This window comes from Vombatus ursinus, unplaced genomic scaffold (assembly GCF_900497805.2).
Source record: "Vombatus ursinus unplaced genomic scaffold, bare-nosed wombat genome assembly UNPS02014768.1, whole genome shotgun sequence".
Taxonomy (NCBI): Eukaryota; Metazoa; Chordata; class Mammalia; order Diprotodontia; family Vombatidae; genus Vombatus; species Vombatus ursinus.
The window spans coordinates 5,030,917-5,049,437 of record NW_020954546.1 but is presented as its reverse complement, the minus strand read 5'-3'; the positions used below and the strand labels follow the sequence as shown (position 1 = coordinate 5,049,437).

The 18,521-nt window shown below is 39.0% G+C and overlaps 1 long non-coding RNA gene across 1 annotated transcript; it reads left to right on the top strand.

Annotated features, from left to right (window-relative positions):
* Positions 1-14,281: 14,281 nt before the first annotated feature.
* LOC114042844 lies at positions 14,282-18,308 on the top strand. The gene is made up of 3 exons (XR_003569036.1): positions 14,282-14,395; positions 14,505-14,694; positions 16,535-18,308. It is a non-coding gene; the product is annotated as an uncharacterized LOC114042844 (long non-coding RNA).
* The last annotated feature ends 213 nt before the right edge of the window (positions 18,309-18,521 follow it).

Below are 18,521 nucleotides of genomic sequence, written 5' to 3'. Positions count from 1 at the left end.
CCCTTGTTCAAGCCTTCTCTCAATTCTTCCAGAACCTTGCTCCATCTATTTCCCCCTTTCTCTTTTCTGGTCATCCTACAGCAATGGTCCTGGCACTGGTCTCCATCACTATAGGTAGAAGTTCCAGTCATGGTTTCACCTCTCCTGCCAGTGGTCCTGCTTACAATAGAGGGATGTATAAGTCATGCCTACAGGCAACACAGGGTCTTACGTTATCCTGAGTACACTGATATTTAGGCAAGAAGCTTCAGTCTCTCTACAGTGGTTCTGTCCCCTTGTGTACATTGAGAGAGACATGGCGTCTCTCTGAAGGGTATTGTCCCTCGTGTCTGGCACAATGAATCACTCAGAGGCCAAAGAATCATATAAGCAATTCCTTTAATAAAAACGATCAAGAAACCCAAGGAGAAAGGCAATCCCTAAGGTAGCAAAAAGCAGTCTAGTAAACCAAAAATAGGCAAAACCCACTATCAAGGAGATTTTTGTTTCAATTTGATTCAGTTTACCAAGCATTTATTTTTATCAAAGAGATTAAAAGCAATTGGCAAGTCCTTTCGCCAAAGTCCTAAGATTGCTTTTATGTCCTCTTTGTCCAAAGAGCTGACAACTAGATCAGTCCATCTGGGGGCAAAATTTACTCAAACTACCCAGATCTGTTCCACAAAGTCTTGGCTTACAACAGCCTTTGTTAGTATTGTGGAGCTGTGGGAATTAATTCAAGCCTGCCCAGTACCCCTACAGTCCTAGTCCATAACAGGTATGGGGGAGGGGAATGTTGTTCAAGGGAAGTCTTTGATCAATTGAGTGTCCCTAATCTATTTGATGAGATTATAGGGCATGGACCTTTGTGAGAAAGGGGCACCTTCCATGGAAGTGGATGTACCCTCCAACTCCTTGCTAAAGGACATATACTTTGCTTGTATGACACAGAAACCCCTGATTGGTTCCCATGTGTCTGAGCACCTAGGGGGTTCTGTCCAAGTGATTAGTCACTAGGAGTCAAGAAGGGTGGATACTTTTGGATCAGAAGGACGCACTCTCAATAAAACCTATGGGGTAGGCTAGTAGGCTCTCCCTCCTTTCTTTTGAGCATTTTTCTTTTGGCACTCTGCCAGCATTTTCTCTCTCTCCCTTGGATTCCCAGCAAAGGGGAGAAGGAATTTTTCTTTCCTAACCCTACACTCCAGAAATGGCTACACATATGTGGCAATAGCCATCAGCTTGTGTTTACCAAGGAAGGATCAAGGTAGGACCTCAAATCCATGTTGCTGCTTTTGCTGTGTTTCTTACCTCAAGTACAGGTAAGAGATTACCTGACTGAGTCAGAGTCTAGTCAGAAATTAGATGGGTGTTTCCAGCCTTGGAGGTAACCACATGGGTTGAGAGATCTGGATTTAGGCATCAGCTATTCAGAGAAAGGAGAGCTTTTTGGAAAAAGAGGATGACCATGGCCCGTGTCATAATAGAGCCATGCCCTGGCAGGTCTAACATCTGGATCTTGTGAGTTGCATATACAATACAGGTTGAAAGGGTTGGGGATGTTTAACTTGTAGAAAAGAAGGCTTGGGGGGTGGCATAGATACTTGATAAATGGGGTAGAAGGGAGGGAGGAGGGGGTGCTGAATGATCATTTGTAGAGGCTATTGTAGAGAAATGAGTAGGACTACAAGACAGCTGAGTTCCTGCCAATCAGTCAATAAGCATTTATTAAACACCTACTGTGTTAGACATTGTGGATACAAAGAAAGGCAAAACATAGTCCCTGCTCTCAAGGAGCTCACAGTCTAATGGTACCGGCTTATGAGAGCCAATTGTCAAATTTTCAGCATGACCATTTACACCTTGGAAATTTGCAAATGTTAAAAATCAGGCTTGATTTGTTGTCTTGTTGATTGTTTAGATTTAAAAAAGTATAGATAAGAAAATATTAATAATTCAAATTAAACTAAAGGTGTATTATAGTTACGTTACTTTTTTTTTCCTGGAGAGTTGGTCATTAAACATTTACCAGCATACTTTTGGTCAGGAGTAATAAAACTCACAATGAGCTAAGGCTAGTGATGAAGAGTAAGGGTTAAAGCTATGTGGAAGAAAAGGGGGGATGTCAAAGAAGGAATAGGATCACTGTTTTGAGATGGGCATGGTTCAATGAAAAGGAATGAGAGAAAGTAGAAGAACTCAACTTTTATTTTCCTTCTGTTTTTGAAGTGGAAAGGAGAGGACAAAAGTGGTTAATAGAGGGCTGAAACTCAAAGGAAGTAGGGAGATAAGAGAGAAGCTAGCTGTTCTTGATGAGTTCAAAATCATCAAACCTGGATAAACTATATCCTGGGGTATGGAAAAAAATTGGCAGGCATTATTGCTAAGTCATTATCAGTGATTGCTGAAAAATTATGAAAAATGAAAGAGATTCCACAGGATTGAAAAACAGGGTTGTTTGCTTGACTTTCAAAAATGAAGAGAATAGAGGCTGAATAAAATAGGCCAATGAACTTGACTTTGACTCCTGATGAAATTCTATAACATATCTGAAACACCTCCTGCTGTGGTACCTCAAAAGCAGCCCGTTGCTGTGTGCTAGATATGTGGGGGGAGACATAACTCTTTCTTAGTAGAGAGAATGCTGAGTATAATGGTGTGTGTGCTTGTGTGAGGTAAATGGGGATTTATTAATTTGGTTCCACATATTCTTCAGGAGAGACACATGGATAAAGGAGCTGCAGGGAGGAAGCAGAGAGACAAAGATTTTAAAATGAAGGACATAGATGAGAATCAGACCCCATCGCATCCCAACATTGCTTGAAATTCTAGAGACCCCATGGATCTTATCTTGCTCCTACCTGAATATGTCATTCACCCATATATTCTTTGTGTATTCTGTATAACTTTTCTGATTTCTGTTTGCTCTTTTGCTTGCTATTTGTTTCAGGAGGGTATTGGAGACAGCTATATTGTTAAATTTTCAGCGTGAGCACTTAGACCTAGGAAAACCACAAACACTACAAATCAGGGTTTGATTTATTGTTTTACAATTCAATAAATATTTACTAAGTTCCTTACTATGTGCCAGGCACTGTGCTAAGTGCTGAGGATGCAAATAAGAAATGTCCTCAAGGAGTTAACAATCTAATAAGGAAAGACAAACATACAAAAGGAAGAGGAAAAAGGGGAGGGCAAAGGATACTCAGAACAAGGGGCATGATGGCGGTGGAGTCAAAACCAAGACTTGAAAAACAAAGAACTGACTGGACTTCTGGGCCCTCTTTAAAAGGAGGCTTTGGTGGAATTTACTGCTCCACTCACCAATCAGAGGGAAGGAGGCAAGTGAGGATATGATGACATGTGATTATTAAAGCTTATACAATCTTCATGAAGATGAGCTTCCTGAGGAGGGTGGGGAGGGGGGACTCAAAGCCAAATAGGGCAGCTGGTGGAAAATGAAAGTTTTATTGATTGTTCTAGACTTTAAAAAGTGATGGAGAAAGTGTTAATAATGCTCGTTAAACTTCAAAGTTTGCTGGTTTTGGAAAACCAGTTGTTAAACATTTGCTAGCACAAACCTGCATTACTCTAGTGAATCATACCCATTACTTTTTCTAGCAGTCTCCAGATCAGGCCAACTACCTGAATCACAAATTTATAGGGCATTTTTGGGGGTGTTGAATGCTACTGCTAAATTTAGCAAATGTCATTCCAGAATTTTGGCTACTCCTATCCTCTTGATTTTGCAAGCATTGCTGATATGGGATTTCAGGGTTTTCTGCCCTTAGATATAGCGCAGAAATTCAGAAGCAGATCCTCTGGCATTTCTTACCAATCTTTTTTATCATTCCAAATGCCTACACCCTCTTTCCCCCCCTTAGTAAATCTGTCACATATCCTGTCCAAATTTCTACTAGTTATTTCTCAGGAGGACATAGAGAAGGTTCCTAGCTGAGGCCTATTATTTTCTTATAATGTAAAAATATTAGACTCAGCATTGTCTGTGGGTGGGTGGAGCATCTTTTCTTGGCTTAAACAAGTGTCTCAATTTTTCTTTCTTTTTTTTTTTTCAGCCAAAGACAAGGTTTATTAAAGATTCACCATGTTGGCCAGAGTCTTAAGGAATCTGAACATTTGTGACCCTTGTATTAGCTAGATTTTAAGAATCTGAGCCTCTCCATTTTTCTACTAGCAAACTTTCTTTGCCCTTAAAGGCTTCAAGGAGGGAGGGAAGGAAAGAAGGAAGGAAGGAAAGAGAAGGATAAAAGGAAAGAACAAAGGAAGGAAACATTTATTAAGCACTGACTATATGCCTAAGCATTGTGCTAAGTACTTTACAAATAGTATTACATTTCATCTTTGCAACACCCCTGGGAGGTAGATACTATTATTATTCCCATTTTAGAGCTGGAGAAATTGAAGCAGACAGAAGTTAGGTGACTTGCCCAAGGTAACAGCTTGTAAGTGTCTGAGGCCACATTTGAACTCAGGTCTTTCTGACTCCAGGCCCATCCACTATGCCATCCAGCTGCCTTCAGTTTCAAAAATTAGTTCCTCCTATTGGGGGAGGTGGGAAATGTGTATTTATAGGGGGACAGAGTATGTGTTTGTGAGAGGGGATATAGTAATTACTTTCTAGGTACTAGTGACTACTATTATTGTTTCAAAGATTTTTGAGTCATCAACTGATCTTGGTAATTCACAAAACAACAATAAGAAAACACCAGATTAAGTTATGTCTTTCATTCTGACCTTGCTATAGATTACTGAATAAGTCTCCAAATTTTTAACAGCTTTTATCAATGATCTTATTTTGCTAAATTTTGCTATATTTGTTTTATTTTTACTCTGTGTCTACTCTTAAGATCAAGAGATTTCTGTGTGTTTCTATACCTTCTACATCACAGAATTTCCTTAATGTTTTAGCCTCCATTTTGCTCAAGCTTTAATTAAAGTTGTATTCAACAAACCAATCATACTAAATCAAACACCCACTATGCCATACCATACAGTAATAAAGCAATAGATAAATACGATTAATATGTAGCAAACAAACTGGTCAAGTGAAGGTGAAAATTAGTGGCGTCATAAAGCTACCTCTCCAGAGCCATGCCAGATAAAATACTACACAATACATACCACCAATTAGCACAGGATTAGGCAAACAAAATTCACTAAGTCAGCACCACATACAAAAGAACAGCAACTTTGCATTGTGACTCATTGACAGTCACAAGCACAATGCATTTAAAATCCTATGAAATACAGTGGATCATTCATGTAAAGGGGAGTTCCCATGGGGGGAAACATAAAATTTGAAAAAAATGTTAAAATCTGGCCTAGAAAGAAAAAGTCCATTGAATAAATCAAGAAAGTATTTTAGTCCACAAAGCATTTATTAAGTACCAGCTAGGTGCCAGACACTGTGCTAAGCACTGGGGAGATAGACAGGCATTATTTTTGCCCTTAAGAAGCTCACATTCTCTTTCACTGCCAACTTCTAAAAAAAAAACTGGGACCTGGAAAAGAGGCTTTTGGGGATTTCTTCTAACTGTCTGACTGTTCCTGTCTCCTTTGCTGGATCTTCATCCAGATCACTCCAACTAAATATGGGTATCCCCCAAGGCTCTGTCCTGGGCCTTCTTTTTTTCTCCCTCTGTGCTATCTCTCTTGCTGATTTCATCAGTTTTCCTGGTTTCGATGATTGTGTCTCCCAGTCTATATATCCAGTCCTAACTTATCTCATGAGTTTCATTCTTGTAATATCCGCTGCCTATTGGACATCTCAAACTGGATGTCCCGTAGCCATTTCAAAAAATCAACATATCCAAACAAAATTCATTATCTTTATCCTCAAGTCCCTAAGGCCTCTCCTAGGCCATCTTCTCTTTTATTATCTACTCATTATCCACACCCCCCAAACCCTTCACTTGCCCCAACTTTCCTATTACCACTGAGGTCACCATCATCCTCAGACACCCAGGCTCACAACTTTGGTAACATCCCTGAATGTTCACTTGTATCCACACAATGTATGCAATCTGTTGTCAAATCTTGTCACGTTTACCTTCATAACATTTTTCCTATATGTGAGGTACACAGGGACTTATTGATTTGGTTCCATTTGGTTCTCTTCAGGAGAAACACATGGATAAAGGAGCTCCAGGGAGGAAGTTGAGAGATAAAATAACTATGTACATATGAGATAGAATGTAAGTAGAAGGCAGTTTGAGAGTGAAAAGCACTAATAGGAAAGGCCTCTTGTAGAAAGTGAGATTTAACCTGAAGCTTGAAGGAAGCCAGAAGAACATTCAAGGAGTGGGGGACAAGGACAAAAAGGCAATAGAATCAGGAGATGAAGGGTAGTATGTTAGGGACACTAAGAAGGTCGGTGTTGCTAGATCTTAGAGTGAGTGGAGGGGAGTCAAGTATAAGAAGACTAGAATACCTTCTTTTTCTTTGAGTTTTTTTAATCTCTAAATTTTAAAAATTTATTTATTTATTTTTATTTTTCAACATTCACTTTCATAAGATTTTGAGTTCCAAATTTTCTCCCCATCTCTCCCTGCCCCCCCACCGCAAGATGGCATGCAATTTGATATAGGTTCTTCATATACATGGAATATCTTCTTATACTTCACTCCAGAGGCCAGGTTGTAAAGGGCTTTAAAAGCTAAAAAGGATTTTGGATTTCATCCTGGCAGTAATAGGGAGCCACTGGAATTAATTGAGTAGGAGGGATAACCTAATCTGAGCTGGACTTTAGGAAAATCATTTTGGCAGTCAAGTGAAGGTTGAATTGGAGTGATGAAAAACTTAAGGCAGAGAAACCAATTAGGAGATTTAGTATTGTTTTATTATGAGCTGTTATTGAAATAGTCCAGGAGAGAAATGATGCAGGCTTACACCAGTGGTAGCCATGGAGAGAAGGGAACAAATAGGAAACAAGGAGGAAGTTATAGAAGGACAAAGGATAGATTGTCATTGTGTAGGAAGTAGGCAGGAAGCTTCTTTTAATATCCAGAAATACATTTCTGTAGTTTGAGAATGATGGACTCCAAAGGGGACAGAACTAGTAGGCATGGTTGGAAAAGGGCCAGGCAAGTGTCCAAGAAACTGGATCTACAAAATAGGGTTGATTCACCCAAAAGAAATACTTTCCTACCTGACTCACTGGGTTAATGGAGCATCCTACCTTTCTGCTATGCTCTAGTGTCTGAGGTTAAGCCAGGATTAATTTACTACTCAGGATCTAGCTGCAGACAGGTCCTGTGGCTGCTAATGTTTCCTGCATTGGATCATTGATTTGGAAGGGATCTCATAGACCACAGGGTCCAACATTCACAGTTTACAGATGGGGAAGGGAGACTCAAAGAGGCCAAGTGACTTTTCCATAGTAGATAGAAGATAACAGAGGCAAGATTCAAACTCAGGATTTCTGATTCCAAGTTCAGCACTTCTTAGCTTTGTTCTCGAGGACAGAAAAGGTTAGGAACAGTTACAGTGAGGAGTGTGACAGGGAGTCAATAAGGTGAGCAGCTTTGAGGGCTCAACTGAAATTATGCCACGTATATTTGTAATGGATGAAATCAGCTTGTTTGGGTGACTTTTTCTAGCAACAGCAGGCTAATCAACAATGATTTGTAGAGTTAGGCTGCCACAAGGTTTAGGGGATGAGAGAGTCTAGGGTGATGACTACTGAATCACTGAAGTAACAGGTGATGAGGTCAAGTACAGATAGAAAAGCAAAAGAATCAAGGAAAGGACCACAGGCCCTGGTAATACCAAAGAAAAGCTTCAATAGGAATAAAGATGTAGGAGAGGTAGAATAGGAGGCAAAAGATATAATGAAGGAGACAAAGGAAGAAAATTGAACCATGAGACTGGAATTCAGACTGGAGCAGCATGTGAATGATTGTTTAGGAAGAGTGCTAAATAGACAGAATTTAGGTAATTTCGGAGTTTAGGATTTTGGAGGTGGCACAGTTTCAAAGGATTGTGAGGTGTGAGGTGTGACCATGCCAGTGGATAGCTAACATGGGATAAAGATATAAGCTGAAGAACTATGAGGTCATTGTGTTATAAAGTTAATCAACATGAAATTTGAAGTTATAGAAGATAAAAGAAGTTGACTGGGAAGACTATGAACTAGGTTTTAAAGCCCTTGTTAATAAATAAAAACTATAAGATAGGGGAGGGAAATATGTGCATGAACTCTGGAAGAAAGGTTATAGATACATGATGGCAGAAAATTATCTAGAAGTGGAAATGGGAAGCAATTATGAAGATCTCTCTTCTTGGCTCTGTGAATTAGGGGAAGGAGTGAGAGAAGAGGTCTCCAGTGGAGAATAACTACACATTTGTATGAGGCCTGATTTTTTTCATATACTTTATTCAGAATGACATCTCACAATAGATTGAATTCAGAAGCAGAAAGGAGAATCCAGCTGACCTCTATTAAGCTATATATTAAAGAGATTTGGAAGCATATGAAAAACAGACACTCTTCTATTTTTTTTTTGGAAAATGTAGTTATTTTTCATCAATATATGTTATATAAATGATCATATAATGGATTTATTATTCTCATTTTTAAGTGAATCAACAAATGAGTGTTTTAAAATTTTACCAGTTTCAGTTTCTAACATGGTAAATATCAATAGATATAACTCACATAGACAAAAGTTCTTTGGGTTCCTCAATAATTTTTAAGAGTATGAAGGAGTCCTGAGACCAAAGAAATAGAGAACTGCTATATTAGCTTTTCCAGTAAATATAGGAGTAAAGCAAGGATGCCCACTTTCCCCAGTATTATTTGATATAGTTATCAAAATGCTAGCAATATCAATAAGGTAAAAGAAAGGAATTAAAGGCATAAAGATAGGTAAAGAAGATATATACAAACACTGGAGTCAAGAAAAACAAAAAAAAATATAAATATTAGTGAGCAATCAGAATGGACTATTCAAAGACTGAGTGTTTATGTTCCATGGGAGAATGACACAAATGTCCCCTCAGAACTTTAATGTTATCAATGATCAAAGAGGGAGTTACATAAGCCAGAGAATCTGTGAGTAGTTTTGTTATGTTTTGGTGATCTTAAAAGAAGAAAAGGAAAAGGGATACACTAGGAAGAAAAGGTGAGGGGAGGGCAGGGAAACATCTCACACAATTGGGATAGGCAAATGGAAGACTTATAAACAAGGAGGAAGGGGTGGTGTAACAGCTAATGTTTGACCCTCACTTTCATCTGAGTAGAAGAACAAACTAGGGTAGAATGCACAAAGAGTTTGGTGTAGAATTAGTCAACCAGGAAATGAGAGGAGAGGGGAGAAGAGGGAATAATAATGAAGGTAGATTCATGAAGGGATTAGTCATAAGCAAAACAAACTAAAGAGGAAATAGTGAAGAGTGATTTAAAAAGAATAAAGAAGATAGAAAGAAGGAAGAGAGAAGAAAGAATGGAGAAAAGAGAAAGATGAAGAAAAGGAAAGAGGCAGGAAAGAATGAAGAAGAGGAAGAGGGAAGAGGGAAGGAAGGAAGGTTGAGAACCTGGTCTGCGCAAGAGAAAGAGAATAGGGACAGGGAAGCAGAGACGTGGCAGTTGTACAGTCGTTTCAGACTCTTCATGATCCCATTTGGGGTTTTCTTGGCAAAGATACTGGAGTGGTTTGTCATTTCCTCCTCCTGATTGTTTTACAGATGATGAACTGAGGCAAGGAGGGTTAAGTGACTTGCCCAGGGTTACACAGCTAGTAAGTGTCTGAGGCTAGATTTGAACTTGGGGAGATGAGTCTTTCTGACTTCAGGCCAGGCACTCTGTGCACTATGGCACCACTTAGCTGCCTGACATGGCAGTACCAGTTCTCAGCAACATACAGAAGCAAATGTACACAGTAGGCTAATGCTCAATAAACCCAAAGATCTCAGTTGCTGCATTAAAGATTCACTATTTGACAAAAACTGCTGGGGAAATTGGAAAACATTTTGGCAGAAATTAGGTTTTGACCAAGGTAAGCTCCAAATGGAGCATATATATCCCATATACCAAAGTAAGCTCCAAATGACTACATGACAGATATAAAAGATCAGATCACAAAAAAATTAGAGGACAAGGAAAAAATCACCTTTTGGATCTAAGATAAGGAAAGAATTCATTATCACAGAAGATAAAATGGACAATTTTTATTACAGAAAATTGAATTTTTTTTCCTTAAAGTCAATGCACCTAATATTAGAAAGCAATAGGAGGAAGAAATCTTTGCAGTAAATTTCTCTGATAAAGGTTTCTTTTCCAAGAAAAATAAGCAGTTGATTCAAACTTAGAAGAGTAAGAGTCATTCCTCAACTGACAAATGGTCAAAGGACATGCACAGATAGTTTTTAAAGAAAAACATCCAAGCTATCAACAGCCACATGAAAAGATGCTCCAAATCACTAATAATTAGAGAATTGCAGATTAAAACAGCTCTGAAGTTCCATCTCACATCTATCAAATTGTCAAAGATGACAGAAAAGGAGACTAACAAATGCTGAAGGGGCTGAGGGAAATCTGGGAATTGGTTTAGCCATTTGGGAAAGCAATTTGGAACTTTTCCAAAAAAGTCACCAAACTCTGCATGTCTTTTAATCTAGACATACTACTTCTAGGCCTATATTTCCAAAGCAATCAAAGGGAAAAAAAGGATCAGAATTTTTGTAGTACTTTTTACAGCTGCAAAAAACCAACAAGTGGAAACTAAGGTAGTAGCCATCAGTTGGGGAATAGCCAAACAAATCGCAGTAATTGAATGTAATGGCATACTGTTGTGCCATAAAAATGACAAAAGAGTTGGTTCAAAGTCAGGTTCAAAGAAACCTGAGAAGGCTTGTATGGACTAAGGCAGAGTGAAGTGAGCAGAAACATAGAACAATTTGTACAATAACAACATTGTAAAGACAAATAATTTGTTAGTCAATGCAATGACTAACCATGATTCCAGAGTGCTAATGATGATTTACCATCTGCTTCCTGACAGAAAAGTGATGGATTCAAGATGTAGAATGAGACCTACAATTTTGAACATGGACGTTGTGGAATTTTGTTTTGTTAGACTATGCATATACAAAAGTTTTGTTTTTATTTCTTTTTTTTGTTTGTTTTTAAATTGGGGGGGCAGACATTAGGGGAAGAAAAATAAATGCTTGTCAATTGAAAAATAAAATATAATAAAAATTACTTATGTTAATAATCTCTTTTGGTCAACTGAAAGGCCATTCAATGGATCTATGATCTCATTTATGTGGGTATTTTCTACTCTAGTGCAGATAACAGCCTATTTCCACTTTCTTTTCATGTGTGACTTTTTTCTATGTCCTTCCATAAAGCCTCTAACAACAGACCACTTATGTACTGCTTGTACAGAAACAGAAGACTCTGCTACTCACATTTGTAGAAATCTAAACATGAACTGTATTTGAAGCTTTTCCCAGTGAGAACTCTTAAGGGGGAGGAGGGGCAATATGAACCAAAGATATTTGGGAAAGAAGGGTTGCCCAAAGTTTTAATCCCAAAGATAGAGGTGCTGAACTGTGGGTTTCATTTAGGTATTGTAAGAGTTAGAGATATTGTAGAAAACAGGGCATGGACATATATATCAGTCATAAAATGTAGTTGGAAGGCATGTTCTCTTGTTTGTGAAACCTTACTCAGAAAAAAATTTGCAATAGAAACTTCCTGGAATACTTCTAACTTCATCAGTTAACAGTCTGGTCCTGTCCTCAAGTAAAAAAAAAAAAATGTGGGGCAGCTGGAATGAGTTTGGCTCAGTTCCTGGCTAATCACTTAAGTAAGAGAACAGAACCTGCTCTCAGGGTTTTATAGGTGGCTTATCTCTATACCTCACTCTCTTCTGGGGAGTGAAAATCTCTGCACAACAATCACTGACTGCTCAGAAATTTAAGGAATAAGTAGATAACAATAACAACAAAAAACCCCAATAACCACCACCAACAAAAATACTATTCAGTCTGTCAGTGGTGTAAGTATATGACTTAACATTTAATTTTTCTTAAGACAAGCTCCAAAACTTTAAAACATGCTATTTAAATGCAGCAAAGAGATTAACATTCATTCAGTGCTTTTGTTCAGAATTTCTTGTATCAGTTTCTTGTGTATATTAAATGAATCTACAGGCAAATACAGAGACTAGAAAGGACTCCCATAATAATGTTCATGTGAGAAAATACAGGAACCAAAAGCAGAAAGATGGTAGAGAACGTTTATGTCATAAGAACTTAGGAATGAGAACATATCAAGAAAGGGGGGATGGTCAAGATCAATGAAAAGAGAGGCCGAAGTGATATTATCATGAATCACATGATCAGAGGAAGAAACAAAGACTTTGGAAAATGGTCAACATTCTCAGCCTGAAATGGAGGCATGATATAATCGTCTTGGAAGAATTTTAAGTATTCAGACACTGGCCAAAACTCTCTCTGCCAAAAGAGGAGTAGCTAATCAATTCCTGACTTGCCTTAATGATAATTCAACAATTGAGTATAGGAAAGCTAGGATGACAGTGTGAGTGAATGACTGAATCAAGGGAAAGTTTTTTTTTTTTAAATTTAAAAAAAAATTTTGTTTTTTAAATAGTGGAGATCAGGGGCCGCTCGGTCGCACAGTAAATAGAGCACTGGCCCTGGAGTCAGGAGGACCTGAGTTCAAATCCGGCCTCAGATATATAACACTTACTAGCTGTGTGACCCTGGGCGAGTCACTTAACCCTGACTGCCTCACCAAACAGAAAAAAAAAAAAGAACATAAACACAACTCAATATTACCTAAAACTTCAGGACTTCAGGTAATAGTGAAGTCTACAGTGTGACCATTCCTGTGAGTATGTGACCACACAGTGGAGATGGAAGTAAGGAGAAGATGACAGACAGGGAGGCCAAAATGGGAAGATACAAAGTGAGTAGAAGGGAAATGATTGAAGTGTTCTTTGGTACTGCCCAGACTTCTGAAGAAGGGCAGAAAGAAACCAAGAAGTCCATTGGAAAGAGACAAAAAGACAGCTGCCCAAACAGAAAGAGAACACTGGATTGGGGAAAGACAATCACACTGATACCTTGTTGGTGGAGCTATGAATTGCTCCAACCATTCTGTCAGTCAGTCAGTCAGTCAACCTGTTATGTGCCAGGCATTGTGCTAAGCACTAGGGATTCCAAGAAAGGCTAAAAACAGTCTCTGCCTTCCATGGGGTCACAGTCTAATGAGGGAAATAAATGCAAAAATATATAAAACAAAGATAAATTGGAGATAGTCAAAAGAGGGAAGGCACTAGAATTAAGGGGGATCAGGAAAGGCTTCCTGTAGAAGGTGGGCTTTTAGTCGGGACTTGAAGAAAAAACAATTTGATATTATTCCCCAAAAGTAACTACAATGTCCATATCCAGGGATCCTGCTGCTAGGCCTATACTGCTAAGTGTAAACCCAAAGGAAGTCTAGGATAAACCAAAAGGTCCCATAGATAACCAAAAAGTAACTAAAATGTCCATACCTAGAAATACTATTGCTAGGCCTATATACCAAGGAGGTTGAGCATGAACAGAAGAGTCCCTTATACATCAAAATATTGATAGTATCTCTGGGAGTATCAATAGACTAGAAACAAAGTAGATGCCTATCAGTTGGGGAATAACTAAATACATTTTTGGTATAAAATGTACTGGAATATTACGGCTTTGTAAGAGATGATGAAGATAAAGAATGCAGAGAAAACTTATATGAGCTGATGCAAAGCAGAGTAAGTAGAAATAGGAAAACAAGATGTACAATAATGTAAACAGAAAGAACAACAAAAATGGAAACGGAATGCTGGGAAAGTATAATGACAGAAAGGTCACTCACTCATAGAAACAGGCTTTGGAAGTCTATATAATGCTTCAGGCTGAGAAAGCAGAACCAGAGAATGGCAGGCTCAGGACCCAGTTCCCTTCTAGGGGCACCCAGAGAATCAGGGTCATGCCCTTCTCCCTGCCTTAGGCCACCTAGCCTTGACCATTTCCATTTTGGGCCCTTGGGAGAGACTGAAAGGATAGGAAGAAGAAGTTCTAAGTAAAAATTTCAGGGACAAATTTAGATTTGATGTTAAGAAATACTTCCTAATCATCAGAGCAGGGGCTCTTAATCTAGGGCCTGGGAACTTTAAGAAACATATTATTTTTATCACTAATTCAACTATTTCTATTTCAATAGTTGCTGTCAATTTTAATCTTATGTATTTTATTTTATGCATTAAAAAAAACAGCATTCTGAGAAGATGTCTGTAGTTTTCACCAGTCTGCCAAAGGGGTCCATGACACAGAAAAGGCCAAGAACCCTGGAATTAGAGCTTTTCTGGTACCTTCTGGAATGTCTCTTTCTTTGGAGGTCAGTAGATGGACATCTGTTGGGCATGTGATGGTGGGGATTCCTTTTGGGGTATGTGCTAGATGGTTGCTGAGTTCTCTTCTAACTAAAAACTTCTGTGATTCTATAGGTCATTTGGAAGATTAAATGGCTAATCCTTTTTATCCTGCCGCTGGTGTCTTTTGTTTGGTTCACACCTCAGGCCTTTGCTGTGTAGTACTATGAAATGAGTAAAGGAATAAAACCAGCTGGTTTCTGAGTCAGGATAACCGGGGTTCAGATTCAAAGCCTTCCACACACTGGCCACGCAACTCTTCAAGGTAATACATTGCATGGAATGCTCATCTTCATTAGAAAACAAAGTTCCTCACTGGGAGCCCCCTATACAGATGAAATAACAGGTTGAATTTTTTTTTTAAATGCGCCAAGCATTATACAAAGTACTGGGGATTAGCGTCTAGGTGGCTCAGTGGATAGAGTGCTGGGCCTGGAGTCAGGAAGACCTGAATTCAAATCCAGCCTCAGACACTAGCTGTATGACCTGTGTAAGTCACTTAACCTCTGTCTGCCCTAGTTTTCTCATCTGTAAATGGGGTAATAACAGCACCTACCTCCTAGGGTTGTTTTAAGAATCAAATGACATAATTATAAAGCTTACTTTATAAAGTGTAAAGCACTTACACATAGTAAGTGCTATATGAATGTTAGTTATTATTATTATTATTATTATTATTATTGGATGCCTCAGGCTTAAGAACTCTTGACTTAGAGTCCAGACCACCTGGATTTGAATCCTGACTCTGCTATTTACATCTTTGTGTGACATTGGGCAAATCACTTAATCTCTCTGGGCTCCAGTTTCCTCATCCAGATGACTTCTAATACCTCTTCCATTTCCAGATCTATGAGCCTATTATCCTGTGACTCTTGTTACCCTTCTCCAAGAGGTGTAAAGGAAAACTACAACCCAAGGAATGAAGGAAGCAAACCCATGGGTAGAAATGTTCTCTCAGCAAACACCCAGAGGTTATTTACTTGGCATGGGAGAAGTAAAAGTCCAAAATATAGAACAAGGCAGAGGGTGAGGGGAAGGTATGAAGCCCCTCCAGTATGAGGCAGCACAATAAACACTTGAACCAGGCAGTTTAGTAAATACTTCAGCGTAGGACAAAAGGGCGGGCAAGGACAGACCTGGGTAGGTGGGGAATGGGGGAAGGTGCATGTGCACCCTGCTAATGTTTCTGCACGTGTCGCAGTCTGATCTCCAACCACACCGCACCACATAAAAGGACTATGTTTGTAGATTTTTATTTTTTTAAATGTTACACTTTTTTGAGAATTTCAAGACGCTCTTTCATATAAGTAAAGAGAGCCTGGGGTGTCACAAAGCTAGGCTTCGGGATTTCAGGCTCAAAGTTGAGGTAATGCATGACCATAGTCAGAACCCTAGGTAAAACTCTGGGCTCAGTTTCTCTGTCAGCAAATTGGGGACAATAATCTTTTTATCTCTCTTACTGGTTCTCTGAAAAATAAATAAGACGATCTGATGGGTACTTTTCTCCATCAGACTCCTGACACTCTCCTCCTCATCTTTACCTCCTGACTTCAATGGCTTCCTTCAAGTCCCAGCTAAAATCCCACGTTCTGCAAGTGCCTTCCCTCTATTCATTTTTGGTCCTGTTTATATCTTATTTTTACATAGTTGTTTTTCATGCTGTTCTCCCCCAGACTGTGAATTCATTGAGAGTAGGTACTATCTTTTACCTTTCCCTGTATCCCCATCACTTAGCGCTATACCTGGCACAAAGTAAGCACTTAATACATTTTACTGACCGTCTGATCATAGGTGGGGAATGAGGCATATACACACACACTGTCAAACATGATCATTGTATCAGTTTGTTTTACTTAACCATATTTCCTTGGTGGGGTAATCAAGGTGTTACTTGAAATGATTTCTAATGCAATGACATCTCTTCCGAGAAAGTATAGCAGGGGTAAAGGAGAAAGGATTCTGGTCCTAGCTTTCTGAATGATTAAAGCCCACATAGGGCCATGCCCAACCCTCTTGAACTCTCTTTTTCCTACTGGTAAAATGAAAATGAATAACCAACAATAAAATTAGACTAGACTCATCTAACTGAATTTTTTTTTTTTCAGAGATCTACCAAACCTTACCTGCCCCACTTAAGGAGAAGACAAGGATGGAAGTAGGGGGACGAAGAGACTCAGCACCTTCTGATTTTAAAAACTTCACACCATTAAGAATTCTAAATCTTCCCTGTTTGAATTTAGTTCATTTCATCATGTTCAGTCCTCAGGAGAAATGGAGAATAACTCTTCCTTTCCTACCTCAGAATGAGTAACAAGCAAAATGAATTACTGAGTCTAATGCAGGGTGGTAAGTTTGATCTCATAGGAATTATTGAGACTTGATAGGATGAGACCCATGACTGGAATATGTCTCTGGAAGGGGTAAACCTTATTGTAACAGAAGAGAAAAAGGTGAGGGCAAAAGGGAGGAGAGCAGTACTGCATAATAAGAAAATGTGTTCATTTGAGGAAATCCAAAAAAACAGGAAGGAGGGTGGAGAACATTTATGTGAAAATCAGGCCTACTTGTCTCAGTCTCTCACCACATGGGAGAAATAGGGGCAGAATGCCAGGAACCAATGTGTCTGGGCACAGGCACAGTTTCAAGAAGAGAGCAAATATTCAACACTAAGCTCAATGTAGCTTCTCTCCTTCCACCATCTTTCTCCCAGAAATCTTCACAAAACAGTCCCAGAAGCTCCTGTTCCATGATGGCACTAGTTGATGAATTCTAGGGTAGTATCTCTCATCTTCATGGTGATGGTGACACAAGATTACATTCCTCCCCAGGGCCATATGCTTTTTAGTCCCTTGTAAAAATTAACTGGACTATACTTATAATCTTTAATTACATGACATAAGCATAAATGTAAATACTTTGAAATTAATAAGCATGATTTTCTTGGCACCCTAGGTAATCATCCTATGGTACCATTAAAGACAAGTGCACATTATCAACAGATGCAATATTCTGAGTATGGTGGAGTCCAGCTATATGAGTATGGTATAGTCCCAGCTATAGGAGAGGTTAAGGTTATCAAAATCTTGATATGCTGATTGGATGTCTATGCTGTTTGGCATCAATATGGTGAGCTCCTGGGATCAGGAATCCACTAGGCTGGCCAAGGAGGGTAAACCAGCACTGGTCAGAAATAGAGAAGGTCAAAGCTCCCATGCCAATTGGTAGTGAGATTGGGCCCATGAAGGGTTGCTGTACTTCCAGCCTGGGTGAGAAGGAGAAACCCAATCTTAAATAAACAAACCAATAAATAAGCAATAGATTCAATATACACAGCACTATACACAGCTTCACTTGACAGGATGCTTCAGTGACTAAATGTTCAAATTACATTCATGACATAGTACGTGTACATTTCAGGAACACATGTGTAACCTGGAGTTCTAGGCAAGTCTAGAGTGTTTTCATGAGACTCCCTTAATTGGTGGAGAGACTACTGATGCAACACTGCTGTGATTACATGAGAAGTAAAGTTTGTGTGAGAGGTGGAGGTCCAACCACGTCACCCCCTTACTCAATAAACTCCAGGGCTCCCTATCACCTCCAAGATCAAATATGAAATCCTCTGTTTGGCATTCAGAGCCTGTCACAGTCTAGTATCTATCCTACATTTCCAGTCTTCTTACTAGTTACCTTCCCCCTGGTACCCCCACCCCCCAAATCATATACTCTTCAATCCAATGACAATGGCTTCTTTGCTGTTCCTGTAAGAAGTCACTCCGTATCTTGGTTTTCTAGGCATTTTCTGTGGCTGTCTCCTATGTCTCCTTCTTCATCTTTGCTTACTAACTTCTCTGTCTTCCTTATCTTCTACAAGAAGCCTTTCCCAATCTCTCTTAATTCTAGTGCCCTCTCTCTCTTAATTATTTCTTGCATATAGCTTGTTTGTACAAATTTGTTCACATGCTGTTTCCCCCATTAGATTGTAAGCTCCTTGAGAGCAAGGTCTGTTTTTTTGCCTTTCTTTGTGTCCCAAGTGCCTAGCACATAGTATGAGCTAAATTAATGTTTATTAACTGAATGGAATGGGTTTAT